Here is an 18,221-nt window from a genome sequence, read left to right on the forward strand (position 1 = left end):
AAGATTATTTTAAACTTCTTTATCAGTTCTTGAAGGAATGTATAGACTCTTAATGTGCACGTAAACACAAAATTGGTCTTCCTATCCGATATTTTGGTACTGCGGGTATTGGGTACTTTGTTTATAGTGTCCAAGTGTGTGCACAATACACGGGTACACTCTCTATTCCTTCACTCTCATAGTCTGGTAGGACGGATAACCAACACGACCAGTAAGAGTTCAGGCGTAGGATCGACGGCTTTACGTGCTCTCCGAAGCACGGAAGTCGGCAACTTCCAGTTCCCAACTTCGGACTGACTGACATAGCGATCTATCAATGCACAGCCCAAACCACTGAAAGAATCGGGTTGAAATTTGTCATGCAGGTAGATGTTATAACGTAGGCATCCGCTAAGAAAGGATTTTGATCAATATTACACCCAAGGGAGATAAAATAGGGGATGAAAGTTTGTATAAAAATTCTGTCCCAAGTCTCAAACCAAATGGACAAAAGCTAGTTCTAATATAAATTCGAAAAGAATATGACTTTATCTGACCCAGGAAACGAACCCGCAGCCCAACAGTCAGGTAGACCATAAAAATATAATGAAAATTAACCTGCCCCCACTACAACGTTAGTTCGAATTGTTATCAGACGCCACTGACCTACCCAATGCCGCGCCTCTTGTTCATAATTATGTATATGACGATATGTTCTATATATACACATCTATATATGTACATATGTTTATATCCTTGATGCAATAGACGGCTAAATTGATGTCAATGAACTCTGTTGATAGCGGTTTGAATTAATTGTAGTACTTTTGGTTTGGATTTTTATTTGATTTTTGTTATTAAAATTAGGGTAGAGTGAGAGTTTTTTAGTTAATGACTGATTTGAGTTTTGTAGAGGGTAATGACCTTTCGTCATTACGGGAGCAGACTTGCAGTGGTACATTAATTTTATAAACTAAAGGAGCTAACTAAAGGAGTGATTTCGTCCCAGTTTAGTAAACTCTGTAAGTTAAGCAAACATTTTGAGGCGCCCATAGCCAGTTGCGCTCACCGGTAGTTAAACGATCTGTGAGTTAAGCAAACATTGGCGCAGTTATTCCATAGATGGGTGACCGCATAGTGGTATTAAAACTGGGCGTTTCAAAAAGTCGTTCCCAGTTGTTGTCAAGATAACAGTCGTTAAGCCCGTCAAAGACCTCCGGGCTTGAACCACTTTGACACTAGGTTGACCACTAACCATACTACAAGAAGAAGAAGACATTCCCATGGGAATTGTAATCCCATCGATCCTATACAGTCCCTTATTGTAACATATATGAAAGAAAGCTAGGCAGCTAGGCTGATAGGTATATAGTTGTTACTTTATACCTATCAGCCTAGCCTTTCTTGTGTAGCCTAACACGTGTTGTGTTGCTATCGCTACAGTAACATGAGACTACAGATTCAGTGAGATTACAAAGATACGAGATAAACTAACTGCAACGCGACCACATCTTTATATCAAATACTTACATCTTTGAATATATACATAAGAAATTATGTTTGTATAACGTAGTTTGTTAAAAACTAGTCTTTACATAAGTTTTTTTTATTTACCCTGTCCCACTGCAGGGCAAGGGTCTCCTCCCAAACGAGAGGGAGGGGTTTGGCCTTGAAGTCCACCACGATGGCCAAGTGCGGGTTGGGGTTTACATAAGTACTTGTATTATTATCATAAACTAGCGGACTCTACTGACTTCGTCCAGTGTTAGCACAATATCCCGTGGGAATTCTGATCCCATTGATCTTATACAAACCTTGTCCCAAAAATTACAAACATATTAAAAAAAAATCTATTTGGTTAACCCCCGGTTTCTGAGTACATTTAGCAGTAGTTTATCTATTCAATAGCGTTTTTTTATATGAGTTTTGACACTTTTGAATAGTTAACGTTTTTAAACTCTCGCGACTAGTACACATAATATTACAATGCAACGGGTCATAAACGCGATTGAAAATTAAAGGATAGTACCTTATTTGTTCACTATTGAATAGATAACCAACCGCTAAATGTACCTCAGAAACCGGGGGTTAGTTGTTCAAAAGTTATTACTTACATATATTTCGGTTATTCAGTTTTATTTACATAGATGCTTGCATCTTTATTATCCTATAAATCAACCTTAACTTACTGAAATAGGAAAATGACCGGAATAATGGATAATAAGTTAAATAATAATCATGCGATATTTCTAATTATTAAGTCGGAGAAAAAGTATTTTCGCATTATAGTACCTATGTATGAACTTGTAATAAAATCTTTCCTCTACGCAAAAAAGCTCGATATTTTGGTACCTCACGAGCTTACTGACAGAAACCTAATGAACCGTGTACCTACTCATTTGTGATTCTTGAAGCCAAAGAGATTTTATTACAAGTTCATACATACTATAATGCGAAAAGACTTTTTCCCAGACCTCATATATCAGGAATTATTTAATTTTATAAAATCGTCTTGCAATATTTCTAAAAGTAAACCATGGGAATGTACTAAGGTTAGTTGTGGTTATTGGTCTGGAAAATGATTTCTCCCATAAATATCCCCCGTCGTTACAAATTTACCTCAATTAACCTAAAATGGTTAAAACCAGGATAATCCAATTATATAGGTATTTTATTATTGTTTCTCAATTGTGAGAAAATTAATTTTAATGTAAAATATCATGACAATAGACTGTCTTATATGGGACTAATTATATTGAAACTCCGAGTAAATCCCGATCCCTCAGGAACTACGGGATAAAAAGTAGCGTATGTGTTATTCTGGGTCTACAGCTACCTATATACCAGATTTCGCCGTAATCGATTTAGTAGTATTTGCGTGAAAGAGTAACAAACATCCATACATACATTCTCCCAAACTTTTGCATTTATAATATTAATAGGATAAAATGTACATAGGTGTACCTCTGCCTACACCTTCGAGTAAAATATGCATTATGTATGTAATTTACTAAACCAAAAGCTACTATTAAGAAATATTCTAAAATACATTTCACAAAAATGTTGGAGTTTGGTAATGTGCCCGGTATATGACAATAGCCTCGCCCCCTATTACATGGGACTAACATTGTTAAAGGCGAAACGTGGTTATATTTCATACATCTTTGAATTCAACAGGCGTGATACTATGTATGTATGTGAAACAATAATATGAAAAATATGTTAAATTTAAAAAGGATTCGTATAAAAATGTTCACATGATATTTGTACAGTATTATCATACATTTGCGCAGCTGTTTCGGTATCACTGACCTACGCAATGACGCGCGCGTTGCCATATTAGAAGTGTGTTTTTGTTTTAATAAAGTTTTTAAATATTAAGTTATTTATTATTTACTAAAGAAAATTTAAACTTAAGTTATAATAAAAGTACTTTTACTAAGCTAACTAATACAAAAATATAACTATCGGCAAGATAGACCAGTCCATTTCAAATGCGTTGTCATCCCACCATCTTCGTTTGGGTCTCCCGCGTAAATTTCTAAGATACTTACTATTATATTATCCAACCTATTTGACAAGAACTAACCATTTCATCATAAAACTACATGAACAAATCTCGTTCTGGATTTTACCAAAACGCAACATCAAGGAAACATGATATAAGGAAAGGCGCATCGCTAAAAAACCTACCTCCTCTATAATATATTATTATAAAATTAATTCCTTCCCGCAATTTCGTCGTGAAATCGTGGAAGATATCTAAGGACATCAACATGTATAACCTACATATTATTATTATTATATCGTGTGTGTCAATTCTAGCAAAATCCTTCCATAAGATTTTACGTCAATGAGTAACAAACATATACGCTTCACATACTCGTATACATACCTACCATTACTAGCTTGCCGCCGCGATTTCATTCGCGGGAATAGATCTACTTAAATACATAAAATCACGCCGTCATCCTATAAGGGGTAAGCAGAGACCAGGGAACGCCACTTAGTACGATTCTTACAAACTTCCTTTGCATCATTCACATCCATGAATAGATTTCCCGAGGTATCCTATATGTTAATATGGGTTATAAACTATATGTTCATTAAATTTTTTGAAAAATTCGTTCTGTAGTTTTAACGTGACTTAAGTATCAAAAATCCATGCTTCTATACTCACTTTGGCATTTACAATATTAGCAGTATGACGTCATAGCTCTAATAGCAGCCTCTTTGGTATTTCCTTAAAAAGTTGCTTAAATCTCAACGGTTTCTCAGTATGTGTTAGTCATAGTTACACGAAATTGGCCAAGATTAGGACTTGCGAGTTATAGGTGAAATTATTGCGAAATTACTGATGTTTCATGACTAGGTTCGTTGACTAACTTGTGGTTGAAAAGTACCTTTCATATAGGAGTTTTCCTTTTGAAATATTTAGAAAGACAAAGAAAGAGACTTGATTGTTTCTTATAAACGTTTGTATATACTTTTGTTGTGATTAAAATTCTCTACTTGCAATTTTAGTCTAACCTAATCTCGCCTGGCGCGATTTATCAAGATTATCCTATTAATCCTACTAACATTATAAATGCGAAAGTTTGTTAGAATGGATGTATGTATGTTTGTTACTCTTTCACGAAAAACTACTGGACATATTTTAGGTATAGAAATTTGATACACATGTATAACTAAAATTAAGTCTAAAGTCTCTGGGAGGAAACCTAAACCCTCTTAACCCAAAAGGCAATCCATTTTTTTCAAGACTAATTTAATAAATATTTATATCTTTTCGTTCCGGTCATTGTACTTTTCATTTATCTACTGCACTACGAAATTTCGTCACCGTTATCAAAACAAAGGCTTGCGGGTCAACGGCCTGTTATCATTTTACTCCAATTCGTGTTATCAGTGAGTAAGACAGATTATCTGTACAACGTTTTATGTTCAATGTCGAAAAACACGAGTTTTGTACACATTTTTTTGTTTGTCAAAGAATTTTGTTTGTATGTTTTGTAGATATGTCATTTATAAATAGGTAGAATGTTATAAAAGTTGCATTTAACTAGAAAAACTTATTTTATAGTTAAGACAATTTAAGTTGCGCTTACCATACCGTAAACCAGAGGTTCCCAAACTATTTTCATCTAACGCCCACTTTCAAAATCAGTTATTTTGTAGCGCCCCCATTTATTTTTCACCTTATAAACCTCAATAGCGTATGTATTAGTTTCGCCTGGAGATTAATTAAACCTATCTTCTAAACTAGACTTTTTTTACCAGAGAGAGTAATAATAATGCAACTTTACAATGTTAAGAGTATCTTAATATCTTTTATTCCAAATTAACAATAATCAACATTAATTAATAATAATTGAACTTCACAATATTAATATGATCTTTCATTCAAAAATTTTGAATGAAAGATACCTACTCATATTAATATTATAATTAATGTAAACTTTAAATGAATGATAATATTTGTATCATCTAGTTTCAATTTTATTTTTACTAGATTAGGTACCAACATTAATAATCGTGCGTTCGGTTTGTGTCTTCGGAGGTGGGGACCTCACTTGCGACACTTGAAGATACGAATATTTTTCAGTGTTTGATACCTAACTAAATATCTTAATTAAGATATAAATAGCGTTGTGAACGTTTATATTCATACAACAAAGTAGGATAAAAATGTGAACTAAAAATGGATATTGTGTACTTGTGTAGTAGGAGAATTTTAATTTCAATTAATTTTAAAATAAGAAGTAAATATCGCCCCGTAAATCACTTCAGCGCCCTTCATTTTTTTCTGAGCCCCTCACCGCCCCCCTCTAGATCTCCATCGCCCACAAGGGGGCGTTATCGCCCACTTTGGGAAAGACTGCCGTAAACGAATAGTACGTTAAGCAATTTTTAGTGCGGATATTTCACAGATGGGTGACCGTTTTGTGGTAATCTATATGAGAGTCTTTGTGCTTCAAGCAGGTTAAATTCTGTCCCGGAAGTTGTCAGTAAGAAAACAGTCGCTTATTTATGTCTAAGGCCTTTCCACGGCTTGAACAATTTTGACACTTGGTTGACCACTAACCATATCATAAATAAATAAATAATAATTCCTTAATTATAGTAGGGGGTGTAACCATAGTCATTTTAGGTATGGTTATAAATTCACCTTATCTGAGAAAGAAATCTATATAATTTATTGTATAAATTGTATGTTTTTATAGAATTGTACCATTTAGATATTTTTTACGAATAGCGCGTCGTGTTTTACCATTTTAAATTATTGTGTAGTTATTAACTTGTAATTTGGTTTTTTATAGTTAAAATATGGTCTAAGAAATATACTGTGGAACGCCGCAAACACCAATTACAACTGGAACACCAATTTATTGCTAAAATTCCTGCTCTGGGAGGCTATTATGTATCTCCGATGAAAAATATTTGGTAGCCACTATTATCATTATTATTTTAGCATTGATTATTTCTATGCTAAAATAATAATGATGAATCGTTAGTAGTCTCCTGACTGGCTGACTAAGAACTCCTGTTCTTAATAGTATCTAGGCTGGTGTTTGACAACTGGGACTAACGTTGTTAATGGCAATACTTGGGTTTCAGCTTTCAGATTTCATACACCTCTGCGTACATCTTTGGGTATAACATGCGTGATATTGTGGATGTATATTATATGAATGTATGTATGTATGAGGAGCTCGTGGCTTAGTTAACGACAACCGCGCGGTTCGATCTCTGAGGTTTTTCTGTGGATGGTGATTTAGTTCCTCCGTCTTTCTTAAGGCACTCCAAATTGTGGGTCCCGGCTGTGATTTTCGAAGATCTTTGACAGTCGTTAACTGTAGTCTGACAACCAGTGTTATCGAAGTTTCGTGTTATATTATATCCCATATGCCAAAACATACCCATCTGTAGTATTAATCTATAAAAGTGTTATACATATTTGTTGTTATTGTATGAAATCAATAAATAGTAGTGTTGACCCAGATGTTGCTGGAGTCAACGATCTTATGACTTTTTGTGTGCCGACGACTTTACACCTCGTCACTGTGGAACTAAATTAACTTGGGTAAAGTGAAGAAATGTTGCTATTTTAGCAGTCCAAAACTTGAAACCACTATTGAGCTAAATAAAAGGTTGTAAATACTTGTTGCTTGTTGAAAAGGTTTTGTGAATGTGAAGTCAGAAATATCATTGATTTTAAAAACTGGCTTTTTACGCTCTAGACATGTTTTGTGATATTATTTTCCTTCTCTTTCTCGTTCTTTCCCTGGATTTTGTACTACAGTCTACTCAGTCACAGCTTAACCCTTTACTAAACATAATAATGAATAGGTATCGTGTAAAAAATATACCAATGAAGGAACAAACGCGAAAAAACCTACATACATAAAAGTTTCGCACTAACAACCTGCACAATATGACTATTGTGAAGGCCTAACCACAACCAAAGGTAACCATACCCCTTCAATAAAACAAACTTGCAGCATTAACGGTTTCTGATGTATATTTAACGGTAGTTTATCTATTCAATAGCGTTTTTCTATATGAGTTCAAACGCTTTTGAATAGATAAACTACCGCTAAATGTACCCAGAAACCGGGGGTACGACATTTGTAGGTTAAAAAGTAATCTATTTATCCTCAATATCTATCTTTATCAGTCAAAATAAGGTATCCAAAAATGATGTTGATAAATATTTCACGTGTTTACCCCACACGAGTTGAAACGTGTCTGTATCAATGACATTGAGACACCTTGGCCACAATTTGTCTGTCTATCCAGACAGTTATCGGACAAAGAACTCTGATAACGAAATACTAAAAATAATGATAAAAAGTGAGCAATGTAAAGCATGACGAATGTATAACCTATCTTAATAGTGAGTGAATTTTGCAATCGCTTTATAGTATTAGAGCAGTGATAGCCGAGTGGTATAAATTGGTACTTCTACGGAAGTTACAGGTTCGAACCCGGGGCAACACACCCATGACTTTTTAAGAAACTCTTGTTAGTTACGAATTGAAAAGAAGTACTTAAGTGAGTTATTTTTATCTCTGCATCACTCTAAGATAGAATGGAAAAAGACATTTTACGTATGTTTTAAATAAATAAACACATAGTTACAATAAATATTTTAATTTAATATGTCATCTTGGAAAGACCCAGTAGTGTTATTGTTGCTGTTTATTGTATTTAGAGATTCTGGATATAACCAAATATGACTAAATAATTAGGTTAATAATTCGGTCTTTATCGCATAGGTAGAGTTATATACAAAATCTTAATGAAGTAGTAATAGAAGTATAAGTCTTTTCAGATTCGCAAGCAAACTAGTCATAATTAATTGTTAATTTAAGATGAAACAATAGGTATAAATGATCTAAATATTATGAGTGTATGTAAAGTCCCAAGACCACGCGCTTTGATATGAGTTCCCATTGTTTTTGTTTATCTTATGACGTCAGTAACCATTGCCTATAATATTATTATTACTAATTTAAAAATGTTATTTAAAACCTAAACATTGTTTGCGATGCCACTACCTATTTCTAAAATTAAGTAAGTAATTTGCGAAATTACAGAATTTCGAACTAATTCCTACCTGCGATTTCGTCTGCGTGAAAACATTTCACGTGGTCAAAAATATTCTATGTGTTAATCCAGATTATAAACTATTTATGTATCTAATTTCATCAAAATCCGTTCAGTATTTATTGCGTTAATGAACAAACATAATAAACACCCTCCCAAACTCTCGCATTCATAAATTTAGTAGAACTATCCCTGATCTCATCTATCTTCATGCAAAATTTAATCAAAATCGGTTCAGCAGTTAAGTCATAAATCCATAACACACAGACTTTCGCATTCATATTACTTAGTTATTAGTTTGTATGTAGCCTACGCCTCTGCCCAATCAAAACGTTTAACTTTCAAATGATATTGGATATCATAATTTTGTTTAGTCTAAACTCTAATTTATCTTACACGTGTAAAGGAGATAATAATTGGAATGTGTGACCTTTAATCTACGCTAATTTAGTACTCAAATTGTATAGAAAGTAAAGAGCTATGGTAAGACAGAAATTGTAACTGACTCAATTAACGCATTAATGCCACACTGCTGGGCAAAGATCTCCTCCTGAAATGAGGGAGGGGTTAGGTCTTGAGTCCACCACGCTGGCCAATTGCGGGTTGGGGACTTTGCATACCTTCAAGAACTGTGTTAAAGAACTTTTAGGCGTGCAAGGCAGCATCATGATGTTTTACTGCACCGTTGGAACAAGCGATAATTATTTCTAATACACATAACTTCGAAAATTCTTCGGTGTGTTGTCTCGAGTACGAATCCTCGACTACGTGCGTGGGAGGCGCTACTTAAACCACTTGGCTATCACTGCTCTCATCATCATCACTATATTAACAAACAATATTTAGTTGTTATTACAAAGGGCTTTAGGGATAAAACGTCGCGTCCCACATCAGTCCCGAAATAATAAGCCGTATCGCGTTGCGGTCTCAATTCAGATATAATTGACTCATAAACAAGGAAAATTTACAGAAAACAGTAGGGCTATTAACATCCAAGTATCGCCCTTGGTTCAATTTGTACACGTGGAGTTTTTGTCAATACTTTCCGCCCTCAAATGGGGGCGCCCGTAGCCAGTTGCGCTCACCGGCCGGTAAACGATCTGTGGGTTAAGCAGACCTAGGCGTGGTCATTCCATAGATGGGTGACCGCATAGTGGTATTGGAACAGGGCGTCTCCGTGCTTCGGAGGGCACGTTAAAAGTCGGTCCCGGTTGTTGTCAATTAATATAACAGTCGTTAAGCCACGTCAAAGGCCTTCGGGCGGCTTGAACAACTTTGACACAAGGTTGACCACCAACCATACGATAAGAAGAAGACCACAAATAATAATAAAATGAACCCTATGTCCCACTGCTGGGCAAGGGTCTCCTCTCGAAATGAGGGAGGGGCTAGGCCTTCGGTCCACCACGCTGGCTAAGTGTTGGTTCGGGTCTTTGGATACTTTCAAGAATTGTTTTAATGAACTCTTAGGCATGCAAGGTTGCATCACGATGTTTTCCTTCACCGTTGGAACAAGGGATAAATTATTTCTAATACACATATAACTTCGGAAAGTCATTGGTGTGTTGCCTCGGGTTCGAACCTGCCACCACTGGCGTGGGAGGCGCAACTTTAACCACTTAGCTATCATTCCTTAAATAAATATTTATATTTTGGTTTAAATAGTTTTAATGCTCCTAATTAGGTTTATTCGTGGATTGTACTGTTTAGGGAAAATGCAATACATTCGTATTAAATGTAATTTTAATTCAGATAGGTACCTATATTTAGTTTATGTAATATAATATGTTTAATAGGTATTTTGCGAGAAACAAAAGTTTTTTTTAAATTTACTTTGACGAGAAATCTAAAAACTTAAATTGAGCAAGTACATCAGTATGGAACTATAGATACAGTTTTCGACTGTTGTTTCGCCGGGGAGTCGAACCTAAATATATTGGCTAGCCTTTCTTACAACTATATTGGTGTCGGCTTCCAGTCTTACCAGATGCACCTGGACATCATTATTAAAGATCGTTGAAAATGACTGCCGGGACTTACAATTTAACGTGCCTTCCGAAACATGGATGGAAGGTCACCCATCCAGAGAACAACCTTGGCAAGAGTAGCTTAACCTCAGAGATTGATCCGCACGGCTGTTGTGTAGTGACGCTTAATAACTCTGCAACTATTAAAGGAGTAAAGTATTCGTAGTTCCATTCGCGAGTGAGACAAAAAAGCCTTACTTTCCACCCCTACGGGAAACAAAGCCAGTCTTACAAAAAAACTAGGACGGCTTAAAAAATATCACCGAATTATCGTTTTCGCGGTATCGCGGAAGCGAGAGGGGTCCTTGACCTTCAAAAACAAAATGGCGGTTGTTCACGTGCTCTGAACTTTTATGTGCTGGTTTTTGGCGCGAATCTCGTAAAATGCGCGGTTTTATATCGCATTGTTTTTGGTTAAAGGAAAAATGTATATTTTATTATGTTTTAGTAGTTTAAATATCATATTTCGGAGGTAGTACGGTAGATTTGCGTAGGATTTACCAAACTATAAGCGCATAATCATAGTAATTTTGGTTGCCTGTTTGTGGCAGTTCCGCGATAGTACTGATAGACTTGGGTACTAAGCTACCTAATTACCAAATGACGATTTTCAGTATAAATGACTTTAGCACTATAGGCTACAATATTGTGAATATTATCACAAATAATTCAAAATTACATGACCTTGGCATGTATTTAGGAAATTACACCACGTTATGAAAATAAGGATAAAATAAGCTACATCACCTTTTGACAATCATATCATACAATTTGTATAATAACTTGACTGTTTTACATAAATTAGGGCAGCAAATTACCAAAAATTCGAACAAAAGAGGTATTTTGAACGAACTTAACCCAAAAAGATATAATCACAAAGCAACGTTCTTTGAAACAGCAATTGTTTTACAAAAATATAATTCTAAAATTGCATGAAACACACGCTGTGTAAACATCGACATCATTAAGTAGAGCGAGATAGAATATGTGAAATACTGTGAGTGGGAAAGAGAGGTCGTGTCCATGACCCCAGACAATATTCGGCGAATTGGTATGGTCAGTGACGATAAGATTATGTTATCTATGGTTCGTTTAATTTGGCGATTTCTGAACGAGTGAGTACATGTCACAATGACGTATAGTTCTTGAACTGTAAAGACAGGAGCCGTTTGTTTTTTTTTAGGTCAATTATTTTTTTAATGTTTGTTTTTTTTTATGTGTGGTGACCGTGTTTGGATTTGACTTTGAAATTTATCCGCGAGACCTACTTTTTGCGTTTATCGTAAGTTAATCTGTTGTTTATTGTGTGAGGTCAGTATGTGCGCAACAGTAAAGAGTTTTATAAGGTAAGGCTTCTTTAATTTTGTAATTTAAAAAATAACTAACATATTTACCAAATTTTATATAGGTAATGACTTTTTATTGACACTGTATTTTTTTAAATTAGTTTTTAATTCATCAACAGTATAACTTTAGTAATCATGGGTCAATATTTGACCTTTATAAAGATAATCGTTTTGACATTGATTTTTGAAATCCAAAATGACAACGAGAGGTAGCTGTACCTATCTATAATACGTTTTGGTATGCTAAAATTACTAGGTTTTTTTTACTGGTACTTTGTAAACACTGTTGGCAAAATTGAGAACTAAAAAAAATATTCGGTCGAGTAATTCTTAACAAGGAGTAATTTGAAACTTCAAAAATGATTGAAAATTACACGTTACGTATTGTTACATTGTAATTGTGCATGGACGCGTGTATGATGACTTATGATAAATGTATGGATGGAAAAACGAAAAAAAAAATTGGTAATATTCATTAGCTGTGCTTAGCCTTTTTTATAAGTTCAGTTAAGTAAGGGTAAGGGTTAAGTAACTTTCATTTAAGTTTAAATATTTTACAATTGTTTAATGCCTCAGGTTCAGTCGGCGATTTCGTTTATCTGGCATTCCTTGCGATCGCCTTACAATCTCCTGTGACAAAAAGTATCTTATGCTACCCAGCTAAATTACAGATTATTAGCTACGGGCCTCGCTAAATTAGCCAGATTTTATAGAAACAGTTTAATTGTTGCGAACAATAGATTTTGCATATAAACATACTTAATTAATACAACTTTTATCCTTTTTTTTACAATGCAAGTAATAAATATAAAACGTAAACCCAATCAGCTGAAAAGACACAGTCCCAAACAATACCTTCCAAAATTTGAATACCGAATAAATATTGAAAGTAAAAGCAGACGCACACATACAACAGAATTATCAATGTGTGCGTGAGCCTGACCTTTCCCAACGTAATGGACGGCGACGCCCGAATACAGGGGTCGATGACACGTCGAGGCTGAATGTATGCACTCGCCAGGACACGGATTAAAAAAAATAAACGTCACTTTCTCTGTTCCAAAATGGCGCGTCGATTTTCGGATTTTCGATTTCATTTGCGATGTTTGTTGTTTAAAATATCGGTATTGTTATGGGTAATGATCTCATATTGTATTTTGGTATGTGTTGTGTGCTATAATTAGTATTTATGTACCTACCTATATTATTATTCGAATGTTGTTGATTAAATAAGCAGTATTTAACTGGCAATTTGGATTTTGAAGTAGTTTCGTCTTAGGCTTTTTCATATTCATGTTCATCTATTCGGCATTTCTTCTATCCCAAAGAATATCATGTATTTTTATTATCTTAAAAAGCTGTCGACTGCGAAATGTGTTAGCTACGCCGAACATCAACATTCGCATGAATTTACCAGCTTGAAAATCTATGAGGACATTTTATTCTACATTGTATAATCATTTGAATCCTAAAAAAATCGGTCAACCTTATTTTTATCAGTGACTTTAAGTTAGGTAGGTAGGTACTTGGCCTTACTTAGGTACTGATACTATAAACTTTTGGCAAGTAAAAAAACATAAGATATAATATGATATTATGATGATATACCCTACATGATTATGTACGTTGTTAATTCAATTATATAGTAATTTTGAAAATAATGGGTCAATATTTAAAGTTTTATATCAGTATAAAATATCAGAAAAATTTAGATGAAAACTTTACTTGATCAACAATTTAATTTGTAATTCATTATTAATAGTATGAATGGTTTTTTTTATTTATTTTGGGATGTTACAACATTTTTGTTCAGCGCCCGCGCATAGTAACAGTCTTCGCCTTTAGGTAGGTACAATGTTTTTATTTGATATGATTTTTCTAATACTTTTCCTTCAGCAAATAATTAAATAAGTTAACTGATATTGCAGAATAATAAATTTTATCCTTATTCCTAGTAAACAATGCATCTACAGTTTTATAACGGCTTTATGAAATTAACTTTAAACATATGTACATGCTTTTTTGTACATAATTACATAACTATGGTGAAAAAAGATTATTTTGACAATTGACAAGTGTCAAAACGAATTTTTAAACTGACTTTCAGTTATGTTTTTTGATTGACATTACCGATAAAAATGTAATTTACATGCATTAAGGTTACATACATATTCTTATAAAAGCCCTTTTTTAATCAAAAGAATTTCTGAAGATGATTTGTTATTTTTTAAATATTTTTATACATACTTACTTAACAAAACAACATAGCAATATTTAAAAGCAAAAACGTTTCATTTAAAACCACGCAACTGTAGTAACTTAAGTATTATATAATCTTACTCACACTTCAAGCATTTATCCTTTTAAAACGTTCAATCATTCACTCATTCAATCATTGAATGACAGTCACTATTATGTCAATAATAATTTTATTGCACATCCGGTAGATGGCAATGCGACGCAATTATAAAATAACTTGACATAAGAATAACAAAAAAGATTGTATTTCTCTAGAAACTATGATATACTAAGAAAATACTGTAACATTTAGGCTCGGGTCTCCTCCCGGAACGAGAGAGGTTAAGATATGAGTCCACCACGCTGGCTAATGGCGGCCACTAACTAAGAGAAAATAAAAATAAAGTACCTTTATAAAATATTGTTTTAGAACTCCGAATATGTAAGGACTTTTGGGTCATAATATAGCTTGTTCAGTCTGGTTTAGCAAATTTCAATCGTTTAAGAACTGTTTAAAGATCTCTTAACTCCATTCCCCAAGTTTCTTCATAATATTATCTTCTCCAGTTAATATTAGTAAAAACTAATTTTGTTTATGTTTTAGTTCTAAGATCTAGAGTAGAGAGAGAGAGTAGAAAGAGAACTAATTCGTTTTCACTTAGACCTCGATGTAACTGACATTGCGTTGTCAAAACTATTTATTTCTGAAGTTTTAAACGATTAATTTGCGCGTGGACTTTGCTCTCTTCTTAATTAGTGTCAAATCAATTAATCATGTATTTAGAAAAATATATTGGCTAATGTTTAATTCTTGCAATTTTTATGTATGTCAGTAGTAAAGTGCACTACAGCATATTTTTGGAGAGCAATTGGAAAATCTAAAAATATTGCTAAAACGATATTATTTCTACGACCTAGATTATATTGATGATTGATTATATTATAGCGTCGTTTATTTTGTACTGCTGTGACTAATATGTTCAAGGCTTTGCCCAGCTGTGGGACAATCACGATTAAACATATCTTGCGGTTTATTATCCTTGTGTCCATTGACATTGGAGGTATGTTAAACTGACAGATAACATGAGAATTAGCGAACAATGAACAATGTGTTCAAGTTTTCTCGACGATTTTATGCAAAAAGTATATGACGTAATCTAAGGTCCAGTGTTATGTGGCCAGTATCTAGTAGTTAGGTAGGTGTATATCGAGTAGCCGATATAAAATGACATCGTTCACACATTAAGAACGCACCACCGGGCAGTTTATTGACGCCGCATCCGTCTGAACTTGCGAGTTTAAGCCTCTGTGAATGTCATCTAGGCTCAGTACAAGTGCAGTGACGTGCTTGTGTGCACCTACAGTCCGCGACACGCCGCGTCTCCGACACACGATAAAACAACTAACATATTCACCCGCCATTAAAACACATCAAAAGATGACAGTTCAAATTCAAATTCCCAATGTTCGAATTTAGAAATGCACGCTCACCACGCGCGAGAAAGAGACGACCATAGCTCAGAGCGTCTGCTATTTCGGTGACGTCGGCCGGTGCATAGCGAAATAATAATGAAAAGTGGCATTCAGTAATTTCGTTGTGTTTACGCGCTGTGCTAGTTTATTTGGTTAATAGCGGTTTGTTTCTCTAATCGGTGGCGTCTCGCGGAGACGGTGGCGCCCTCTGTGTAGTCTGTGTCCCATATTCCCGCTCCATACACACGCACGGTTGTAATTCATGGAGCTGTCAAAACAATAGCGACCTCGTGGACCGAGGGATTTTTGTAAATGGGAGCACCCCGTCGGGGGCACGGCGTGATGTGTGCAAGTGCGACTAGTTTTTGGCGCGGAGAAACCGTGGCGGGCTCGTAGTCGTATCGCGGAAAATTGAGCTAGCGGTGTTTTTTTCCAAACTTAACCTACGACAATCTTCAGTTGCGCGCGAGCTGTCCCCGCACGCGCCTCGCGTATCACCCGACACGAAAATCTACGAAAATCCGCCGAATGGACCCCGAGCCGTGGCGAGCCCCGCCGAATTTACTTTTACAACTCCATGTGAGTGTGTTCAAAACGTTCCATTTTCGAATGCAGCGGAATAGTCGCCGCCGCGCGTTCGATGACCTCATAAAGTGAAACTATTTTTTTTCTTTCACTTTGCTCAAATTTGTGATGTAGCCATAGTGCCTTCGCCGTACAAAACTTATAGAATTTTGTGATGTCAAAGTGCAAACATAGATAAAACTAGTATAGATAGAGTGTTAGTGAACTATTATTTATGAAGATACAAACGAAACGGAACATTATTAGTGCATATGGACAGATACTGCACGGAGTTTAGGTGAGTCTGTTTAAATAAGAAATATAAATTAATCACGTCTGTGTACTACGGAGCAGTAATTTATTAAGTCAGTTCTATGAACGCCAATCTTAATCTATGAACTTGATTGGAGCGGAGTGAAGTTGGCGCTAGTGAGTTGCATTGCTAGATCGCGCCTGCAAATTCACTCATGTGACTATCGTGAACTTGTTGCGGAGTACAATGCGAGGGAATGTCGCCCTTAGTAGCGTGTAATTTGGATGAAATGGGGGTTGTAATTGTGTGTGTTGTTATTTTTGGGTTGACGAACTTGTGGCAATATATTAGAGTTAAGTTAAACACATGAGTGTTTTTGAGGTGCGTCGCCTTCGCTCGGCTGGCCTTCGTGCTATCAGTGTAGGTACGAACGTAGCTAACCTATTAGTTCTGGCTAGGTTTGTAGCCGATAATACACGGACTCAATGAACGATATGTACAACCAAAACTGTTGTTTAGTTCAAAACTTTTGATATTTCATTACTATATTTATTTACATTTACTTTTAGGTCGGCTAGTTCAGTTCTTTGTCCAGAAACTAGTTATTTTACATTTTTAACTATTCCCCGAGGAATATTTTTATTGTTAAAGTATGAAAGATGAAAGAAAGCAATAGGTGCGCTTGCGCAGGCAGTCAATGAACACAAACCGGCTCCCAGGGCTAGTGAACCGAACGACTATTTTTATATTACAGCAAGTAACTTTGAAAAATAATAATAAAATTGCAACACACCTGTTTATAATTGGCTTGTTTTAAAAAATATTTAAAATAATATTTTATAGAAAATACTTGATTGTAAATTGTGATAAATATTTAAAGTTTCTAGATTGTTCGAGTGAAGGAAAAAATGCTAATGTATCGATCGGAGAGGAAATGATCACTTCAATGACAAACACGATTTTATTGCAAGATTTTTAACTTGTTAGTCACTTTTGTTTTATTGTACAATTATTGTTAGGCATATTACGATTAATCCAGGCTGGTGTGGTTGTCTATAGCCTAACTCATTTCGTAATTGACAAGAATAGGGGTAGACTTTGACAGACTTTGACATTTTTGGAAAATAGACTAAAGTATTCAATATATTGAAAAATCTTTAAAGAACTTAGGTACCTACCCATAATTTAATTTAGGCCTACACAAGTTGTTCAAAACGATATTTAGTAAACTTATAATATAATTCGTTTATAAACTTACTCCATTTTATTTTCATAGCCACAAAGGGCATTACTGGATGAGTAAACATTATATTCTTAAACCATAGATAGGTTAAAACGAATGGGATTTTGGTAAGAAAAATCTATTTCTATTGAATTTTCTCTAAATTATAGAAAGCCCTTTATGACACCCAAGTCTGGTTAAAAATACTTTCCCAATCTATACTGTCCCATTGTTGGGTAAAGGTCTCCCAAAAACTCCTTCTTCGGTCATGATCCTGAACATTTTTTCGGCCTACCACATAAAAAAAAAACAGATAGCTATATAAATAAATAAAACAACGGTTGCTTAGCAACCAAATCAAATTTGAATTTCGACCGACGATCATTTAGGTATACTCTACAATGAATGACTAAACAAAGTATGTATTCATTGACATATATACGTCATATGACTGACTAATGTCAAAACATGTTGACATGTCAAATACACATGGCTGACACGTGTCAAAC

General features: G+C 34.8%; 1 protein-coding gene across 2 annotated transcripts in view; it reads left to right on the top strand.

The window, feature by feature from the left end:
- The window catches only part of Eip93F (Ecdysone-induced protein 93F), a 242,152-nt gene that overhangs the window by 19,889 nt on the left and 204,042 nt on the right, over positions 1–18,221 (top strand). Inside the window, exon 1 of one of the 2 annotated variants that reach the window (XM_076130361.1) lies at positions 15,543–16,535. The exons of the other annotated variant lie outside the window; for it this stretch is intronic. The gene's annotated coding sequence lies outside the window, so the exon portion shown is untranslated. Of the gene's footprint in view, positions 1–15,542; positions 16,536–18,221 lie in introns of those variants that run through there. 2 annotated transcript variants of the gene reach the window in all.

Source organism: Anticarsia gemmatalis, chromosome 24, assembly GCF_050436995.1.
Source record: "Anticarsia gemmatalis isolate Benzon Research Colony breed Stoneville strain chromosome 24, ilAntGemm2 primary, whole genome shotgun sequence".
Classification (NCBI taxonomy): Eukaryota; Metazoa; Arthropoda; class Insecta; order Lepidoptera; family Erebidae; genus Anticarsia; species Anticarsia gemmatalis.